Source organism: Venturia canescens, unplaced genomic scaffold (genome assembly GCF_019457755.1).
Source record: "Venturia canescens isolate UGA unplaced genomic scaffold, ASM1945775v1 PGA_scaffold_22__1_contigs__length_38706, whole genome shotgun sequence".
Classification (NCBI taxonomy): domain Eukaryota; kingdom Metazoa; phylum Arthropoda; class Insecta; order Hymenoptera; family Ichneumonidae; genus Venturia; species Venturia canescens.
In genome coordinates, this window is record NW_025108590.1 from 15,001 (window position 1) to 22,500 (window position 7,500).

Consider the following 7,500-nt stretch of genomic DNA (forward strand, 5'->3'; position numbering starts at 1 on the left):
ACCGAAGTCGCCGAAGGGGCTTCCCGGTCCCCATGGTCCCAATCTTGCATGTCATTGGTCAGACACTCGCAGGCCATAGCATGACCTACTTCCACTTTAGGCTCCTAGCCAGCCAGGCGGTGGCAACGCCAGCTCGGGTGCGCGGGAGCGCCAAGCCCGAAAGGACCGGGTCACGAAGACGCCTGGATCCTCCCCTGCGAAACCCGCTTATCAACAAACCGTTCACCGACAGATCCTGCAGCTCAGAGTAGGGACGGGCAGACACACCTATCGAGCTGAACAGGACCTCCGCACACCTTCACCTCACTTTCGTGAGGATAGACAAGTCTACTCGTGTTGGTGGAGCTCCCTCCACGACCATGATGCTATGCATCGGACGAGTCACGGTCGAGGGCGCTCAGCGCTAACCCCCTCCCACATATCGACGAATGAACGCGAGCCCGCTACTTTGCTTTGCAGCTGACCCGGGAGATAGGGACAGTGGGAATTTCGTTAATCCAAATGTTACGCACACGTGGACGATCCGGTGGGATTGGACTCAAGATTCGAGCGAGCATCCAAGCCCGCCGTTTACCCGTTCGACCGCAACACGCGTCAAGAGCGACGAGTAAACTCACAAGATACGCAACTTTCGAGATATTCGGACGATCCCAAATTCGCCTTTCTCCCGATAGCCTACGTAGACGAAGCATCGCGGTTTTGTGCCCAGAGACTCTGTAATTGTGCTGACTTTTTTTTCGTCGGTCGTGCGACGCCCGCACGGGGCGTCCACCGACCGAGGATTTCTCGTTTCCCCGTTAGACCCTACGTGACGAGTTTCGCTACGTCTCCCGACGACGTTCGTTCCCTCGATGGCGTGCGTCGAGGAAAATGCGCAGCTACGTGCCCAGGTACCTTGAAATTGGGCGAAATTTTTCGTCGGTCGTGCGACGCCCGCACCGGGCGTCCACCGACCGAGAGATTTTACGTAGCTCGCTCATGCTTGCGTTGACGATATCTAAAGGAAATTATGGTTCTTCGTCGTAGGAGATAGGGACATACGTCTACCTGTTGTATTTAACGTGCCGTCTCCGCCTGTCGGCTTACGACACGGCACCCAAGTGCGAGGGGTCCGGATACGCCGTATCAGCGCGCCACACGTGGCTCCCAATTTTCCTTACGGGGGCTAGCCCGAGCAGACGCCTTGGTAAGGCGGGGAGTACTTTCTAGGACCTCCCTACGGCCTAAGGAGGGACCGCTCCCGAGCTGATTTTTAGCGCAACTCACACGCTCGCTACCAACTGCCCCCACGAGGCCAAACCCATCTGACCGGGCAACGACGACCGAAGTCGCCGAAGGGGCTTCCCGGTCCCCATGGTCCCAATCTTGCATGTCATTGGTCAGACACTCGCAGGCCATAGCATGACCTACTTCCACTTTAGGCTCCTAGCCAGCCAGGCGGTGGCAACGCCAGCTCGGGTGCGCGGGAGCGCCAAGCCCGAAAGGACCGGGTCACGAAGACGCCTGGATCCTCCCCTGCGAAACCCGCTTATCAACAAACCGTTCACCGACAGATCCTGCAGCTCAGAGTAGGGACGGGCAGACACACCTATCGAGCTGAACAGGACCTCCGCACACCTTCACCTCACTTTCGTGAGGATAGACAAGTCTACTCGTGTTGGTGGAGCTCCCTCCACGACCATGATGCTATGCATCGGACGAGTCACGGTCGAGGGCGCTCAGCGCTAACCCCCTCCCACATATCGACGAATGAACGCGAGCCCGCTACTTTGCTTTGCAGCTGACCCGACACTGTTCGCAAAGGTCGTAGACGACCCCGCGAGCTTTAAGGGTGAGTGCCATGTGGTCTACACCACCCACCCGTTAGGAGATAGGGACAGTGGGAATTTCGTTAATCCAAATGTTACGCACACGTGGACGATCCGGTGGGATTGGACTCAAGATTCGAGCGAGCATCCAAGCCCGCCGTTTACCCGTTCGACCGCAACACGCGTCAAGAGCGACGAGTAAACTCACAAGATACGCAACTTTCGAGATATTCGGACGATCCCAAATTCGCCTTTCTCCCGATAGCCTACGTAGACGAAGCATCGCGGTTTTGTGCCCAGAGACTCTGTAATTGTGCTGACTTTTTTTCGTCGGTCGTGCGACGCCCGCACCGGGCGTCCACCGACCGAGGATTTCTCGTTTCCCCGTTAGACCCTACGTGACGAGTTTCGCTACGTCTCCCGACGACGTTCGTTCCCTCGATGGCGTGCGTCGAGGAAAATGCGCAGCTACGTGCCCAGGTACCTTGAAATTGGGCGAAATATTTCGTCGGTCGTGCGACGCCCGCACCGGGCGTCCACCGACCGAGAGATTTTACGTAGCTCGCTCATGCTTGCGTTGACGATATCTAAAGGAAATTATGGTTCTTCGTCGTCGGAGATAGGGACAGTGGGAATTTCGTTAAACCAAATGTTACGCACACGTGGACGATCCGGTGGGATTGGACTCAAGATTCGAGCGAGCATCCAAGCCCGCCGTTTACCCGTTCGACCGCAACACGCGTCAAGAGCGACGAGTAAACTCACAAGATACGCAACTTTCGAGATATTCGGACGATCCCAAATTCGCGTTTCTCCCGATAGCCTACGTAGACGAAGCATCGCGGTTTTGTGCCCAGAGACTCTGTAATTGTGCTGACTTTTTTTCGTCGGTCGTGCGACGCCCGCACCGGGCGTCCACCGACCGAGGATTTCTCGTTTCCCCGTTAGACCCTACGTGACGAGTTTCGCTACGTCTCCCGACGACGTTCGTTCCCTCGATGGCGTGCGTCGAGGAAAATGCGCAGCTACGTGCCCAGGTACCTTGAAATTGGGCGAAATTTTTCGTCGGTCGTGCGACGCCCGCACCGGGCGTCCACCGACCGAGAGATTTTACGTAGCTCGCTCATGCTTGCGTTGACGATATCTAAAGGAAATTATGGTTCTTCGTCGTCGGAGATAGGGACAGTGGGAATTTCGTTAAACCAAATGTTACGCACACGTGGACGATCCGGTGGGATTGGACTCAAGATTCGAGCGAGCATCCAAGCCCGCCGTTTACCCGTTCGACCGCAACACGCGTCAAGAGCGACGAGTAAACTCACAAGATACGCAACTTTCGAGATATTCGGACGATCCCAAATTCGCCTTTCTCCCGATAGCCTACGTAGACGAAGCATCGCGGTTTTGTGCCCAGAGACTCTGTAATTGTGCTGACTTTTTTTCGTCGGTCGTGCGACGCCCGCACCGGGCGTCCACCGACCGAGGATTTCTCGTTTCCCCGTTAGACCCTACGTGACGAGTTTCGCTACGTCTCCCGACGACGTTCGTTCCCTCGATGGCGTGCGTCGAGGAAAATGCGCAGCTACGTGCCCAGGTACCTTGAAATTGGGCGAAATATTTCGTCGGTCGTGCGACGCCCGCACCGGGCGTCCACCGACCGAGAGATTTTACGTAGCTCGCTCATGCTTGCGTTGACGATATCTAAAGGAAATTATGGTTCTTCGTCGTCGGAGATAGGGACAGTGGGAATTTCGTTAAACCAAATGTTACGCACACGTGGACGATCCGGTGGGATTGGACTCAAGATTCGAGCGAGCATCCAAGCCCGCCGTTTACCCGTTCGACCGCAACACGCGTCAAGAGCGACGAGTAAACTCACAAGATACGCAACTTTCGAGATATTCGGACGATCCCAAATTCGCCTTTCTCCCGATAGCCTACGTAGACGAAGCATCGCGGTTTTGTGCCCAGAGACTCTGTAATTGTGCTGACTTTTTTTCGTCGGTCGTGCGACGCCCGCACCGGGCGTCCACCGACCGAGGATTTCTCGTTTCCCCGTTAGACCCTACGTGACGAGTTTCGCTACGTCTCCCGACGACGTTCGTTCCCTCGATGGCGTGCGTCGAGGAAAATGCGCAGCTACGTGCCCAGGTACCTTGAAATTGGGCGAAATATTTCGTCGGTCGTGCGACGCCCGCACCGGGCGTCCACCGACCGAGAGATTTTACGTAGCTCGCTCATGCTTGCGTTGACGATATCTAAAGGAAATTATGGTTCTTCGTCGTCGGAGATAGGGACAGTGGGAATTTCGTTAAACCAAATGTTACGCACACGTGGACGATCCGGTGGGATTGGACTCAAGATTCGAGCGAGCATCCAAGCCCGCCGTTTACCCGTTCGACCGCAACACGCGTCAAGAGCGACGAGTAAACTCACAAGATACGCAACTTTCGAGATATTCGGACGATCCCAAATTCGCCTTTCTCCCGATAGCCTACGTAGACGAAGCATCGCGGTTTTGTGCCCAGAGACTCTGTAATTGTGCTGACTTTTTTTCGTCGGTCGTGCGACGCCCGCACCGGGCGTCCACCGACCGAGGATTTCTCGTTTCCCCGTTAGACCCTACGTGACGAGTTTCGCTACGTCTCCCGACGACGTTCGTTCCCTCGATGGCGTGCGTCGAGGAAAATGCGCAGCTACGTGCCCAGGTACCTTGAAATTGGGCGAAATATTTCGTCGGTCGTGCGACGCCCGCACCGGGCGTCCACCGACCGAGAGATTTTACGTAGCTCGCTCATGCTTGCGTTGACGATATCTAAAGGAAATTATGGTTCTTCGTCGTCGGAGATAGGGACAGTGGGAATTTCGTTAAACCAAATGTTACGCACACGTGGACGATCCGGTGGGATTGGACTCAAGATTCGAGCGAGCATCCAAGCCCGCCGTTTACCCGTTCGACCGCAACACGCGTCAAGAGCGACGAGTAAACTCACAAGATACGCAACTTTCGAGATATTCGGACGATCCCAAATTCGCCTTTCTCCCGATAGCCTACGTAGACGAAGCATCGCGGTTTTGTGCCCAGAGACTCTGTAATTGTGCTGACTTTTTTTCGTCGGTCGTGCGACGCCCGCACCGGGCGTCCACCGACCGAGGATTTCTCGTTTCCCCGTTAGACCCTACGTGACGAGTTTCGCTACGTCTCCCGACGACGTTCGTTCCCTCGATGGCGTGCGTCGAGGAAAATGCGCAGCTACGTGCCCAGGTACCTTGAAATTGGGCGAAATATTTCGTCGGTCGTGCGACGCCCGCACCGGGCGTCCACCGACCGAGAGATTTTACGTAGCTCGCTCATGCTTGCGTTGACGATATCTAAAGGAAATTATGGTTCTTCGTCGTCGGAGATAGGGACATACGTCTACCTGTTGTATTTAACGTGCCGTCTCCGCCTGTCGGCTTACGACACGGCACCCAAGTGCGAGGGGTCCGGATACGCCGTATCAGCGCGCCACACGTGGCTCCCAATTTTCCTTTCGGGGGCTAGCCCGAGCAGACACCTTGGTAAGGCGGGGAGTACTTTCTAGGACCTCCCTACGGCCTAAGGAGGGACCGCTCCCGAGCTGATTTTTAGCGCAACTCACACGCTCGCTACCAACTGCCCCCACGAGGCCAAACCCATCTGACCGGGCAACGACGACCGAAGTCGCCGAAGGGGCTTCCCGGTCCCCATGGTCCCAATCTTGCATGTCATTGGTCAGACACTCGCAGGCCATAGCATGACCTACTTCCACTTTAGGCTCCTAGCCAGCCAGGCGGTGGCAACGCCAGCTCGGGTGCGCGGGAGCGCCAAGCCCGAAAGGACCGGGTCACGAAGACGCCTGGATCCTCCCCTGCGAAACCCGCTTATCAACATACCGTTCACCGACAGATCCTGCAGCTCAGAGTAGGGACGGGCAGACACACCTATCGAGCTGAACAGGACCTCCGCACACCTTCACCTCACTTTCGTGAGGATAGACAAGTCTACTCGTGTTGGTGGAGCTCCCTCCACGACCATGATGCTATGCATCGGACGAGTCACGGTCGAGGGCGCTCAGCGCTAACCCCCTCCCACATATCGACGAATGAACGCGAGCCCGCTACTTTGCTTTGCAGCTGACCCGACACTGTTCGCAAAGGTCGTAGACGACCCCGCGAGCTTTAAGGGTGAGTGCCATGTGGTCTACACCACCCACCCGTTCGGAGATAGGGACAGTGGGAATTTCGTTAAACCAAATGTTACGCACACGTGGACGATCCGGTGGGATTGGACTCAAGATTCGAGCGAGCATCCAAGCCCGCCGTTTACCCGTTCGACCGCAACACGCGTCAAGAGCGACGAGTAAACTCACAAGATACGCAACTTTCGAGATATTCGGACGATCCCAAATTCGCGTTTCTCCCGATAGCCTACGTAGACGAAGCATCGCGGTTTTGTGCCCAGAGACTCTGTAATTGTGCTGACTTTTTTTCGTCGGTCGTGCGACGCCCGCACCGGGCGTCCACCGACCGAGGATTTCTCGTTTCCCCGTTAGACCCTACGTGACGAGTTTCGCTACGTCTCCCGACGACGTTCGTTCCCTCGATGGCGTGCGTCGAGGAAAATGCGCAGCTACGTGCCCAGGTACCTTGAAATTGGGCGAAATTTTTCGTCGGTCGTGCGACGCCCGCACCGGGCGTCCACCGACCGAGAGATTTTACGTAGCTCGCTCATGCTTGCGTTGACGATATCTAAAGGAAATTATGGTTCTTCGTCGTCGGAGATAGGGACAGTGGGAATTTCGTTAAACCAAATGTTACGCACACGTGGACGATCCGGTGGGATTGGACTCAAGATTCGAGCGAGCATCCAAGCCCGCCGTTTACCCGTTCGACCGCAACACGCGTCAAGAGCGACGAGTAAACTCACAAGATACGCAACTTTCGAGATATTCGGACGATCCCAAATTCGCCTTTCTCCCGATAGCCTACGTAGACGAAGCATCGCGGTTTTGTGCCCAGAGACTCTGTAATTGTGCTGACTTTTTTTCGTCGGTCGTGCGACGCCCGCACCGGGCGTCCACCGACCGAGGATTTCTCGTTTCCCCGTTAGACCCTACGTGACGAGTTTCGCTACGTCTCCCGACGACGTTCGTTCCCTCGATGGCGTGCGTCGAGGAAAATGCGCAGCTACGTGCCCAGGTACCTTGAAATTGGGCGAAATATTTCGTCGGTCGTGCGACGCCCGCACCGGGCGTCCACCGACCGAGAGATTTTACGTAGCTCGCTCATGCTTGCGTTGACGATATCTAAAGGAAATTATGGTTTTTCGTCGTCGGAGATAGGGACATCGCGGTTTTGTGCCCAGAGACTCTGTAATTGTGCTGACTTTTTTTCGTCGGTCGTGCGACGTCATTCGTTGACTGCTCGATAATCACGTTAAGCTTTTCTCATCAGTCATTGTTAGATTTTGCATATAGAAATCGGTCGACGCGCATTGCCTGTCTTAGTATTCGAGGAAAATTCGACGTTTATTACTTGCCATTGCCCCTGTGAAATAATCGACATGCATTACTTATCTTTGATTACGAAAATTATCTAACGCGCATTGCTTGTCTCCGAATCCGAAAACTTTCGACGCTCATTGCTTTACTTTGAATACGAGAAATAATCC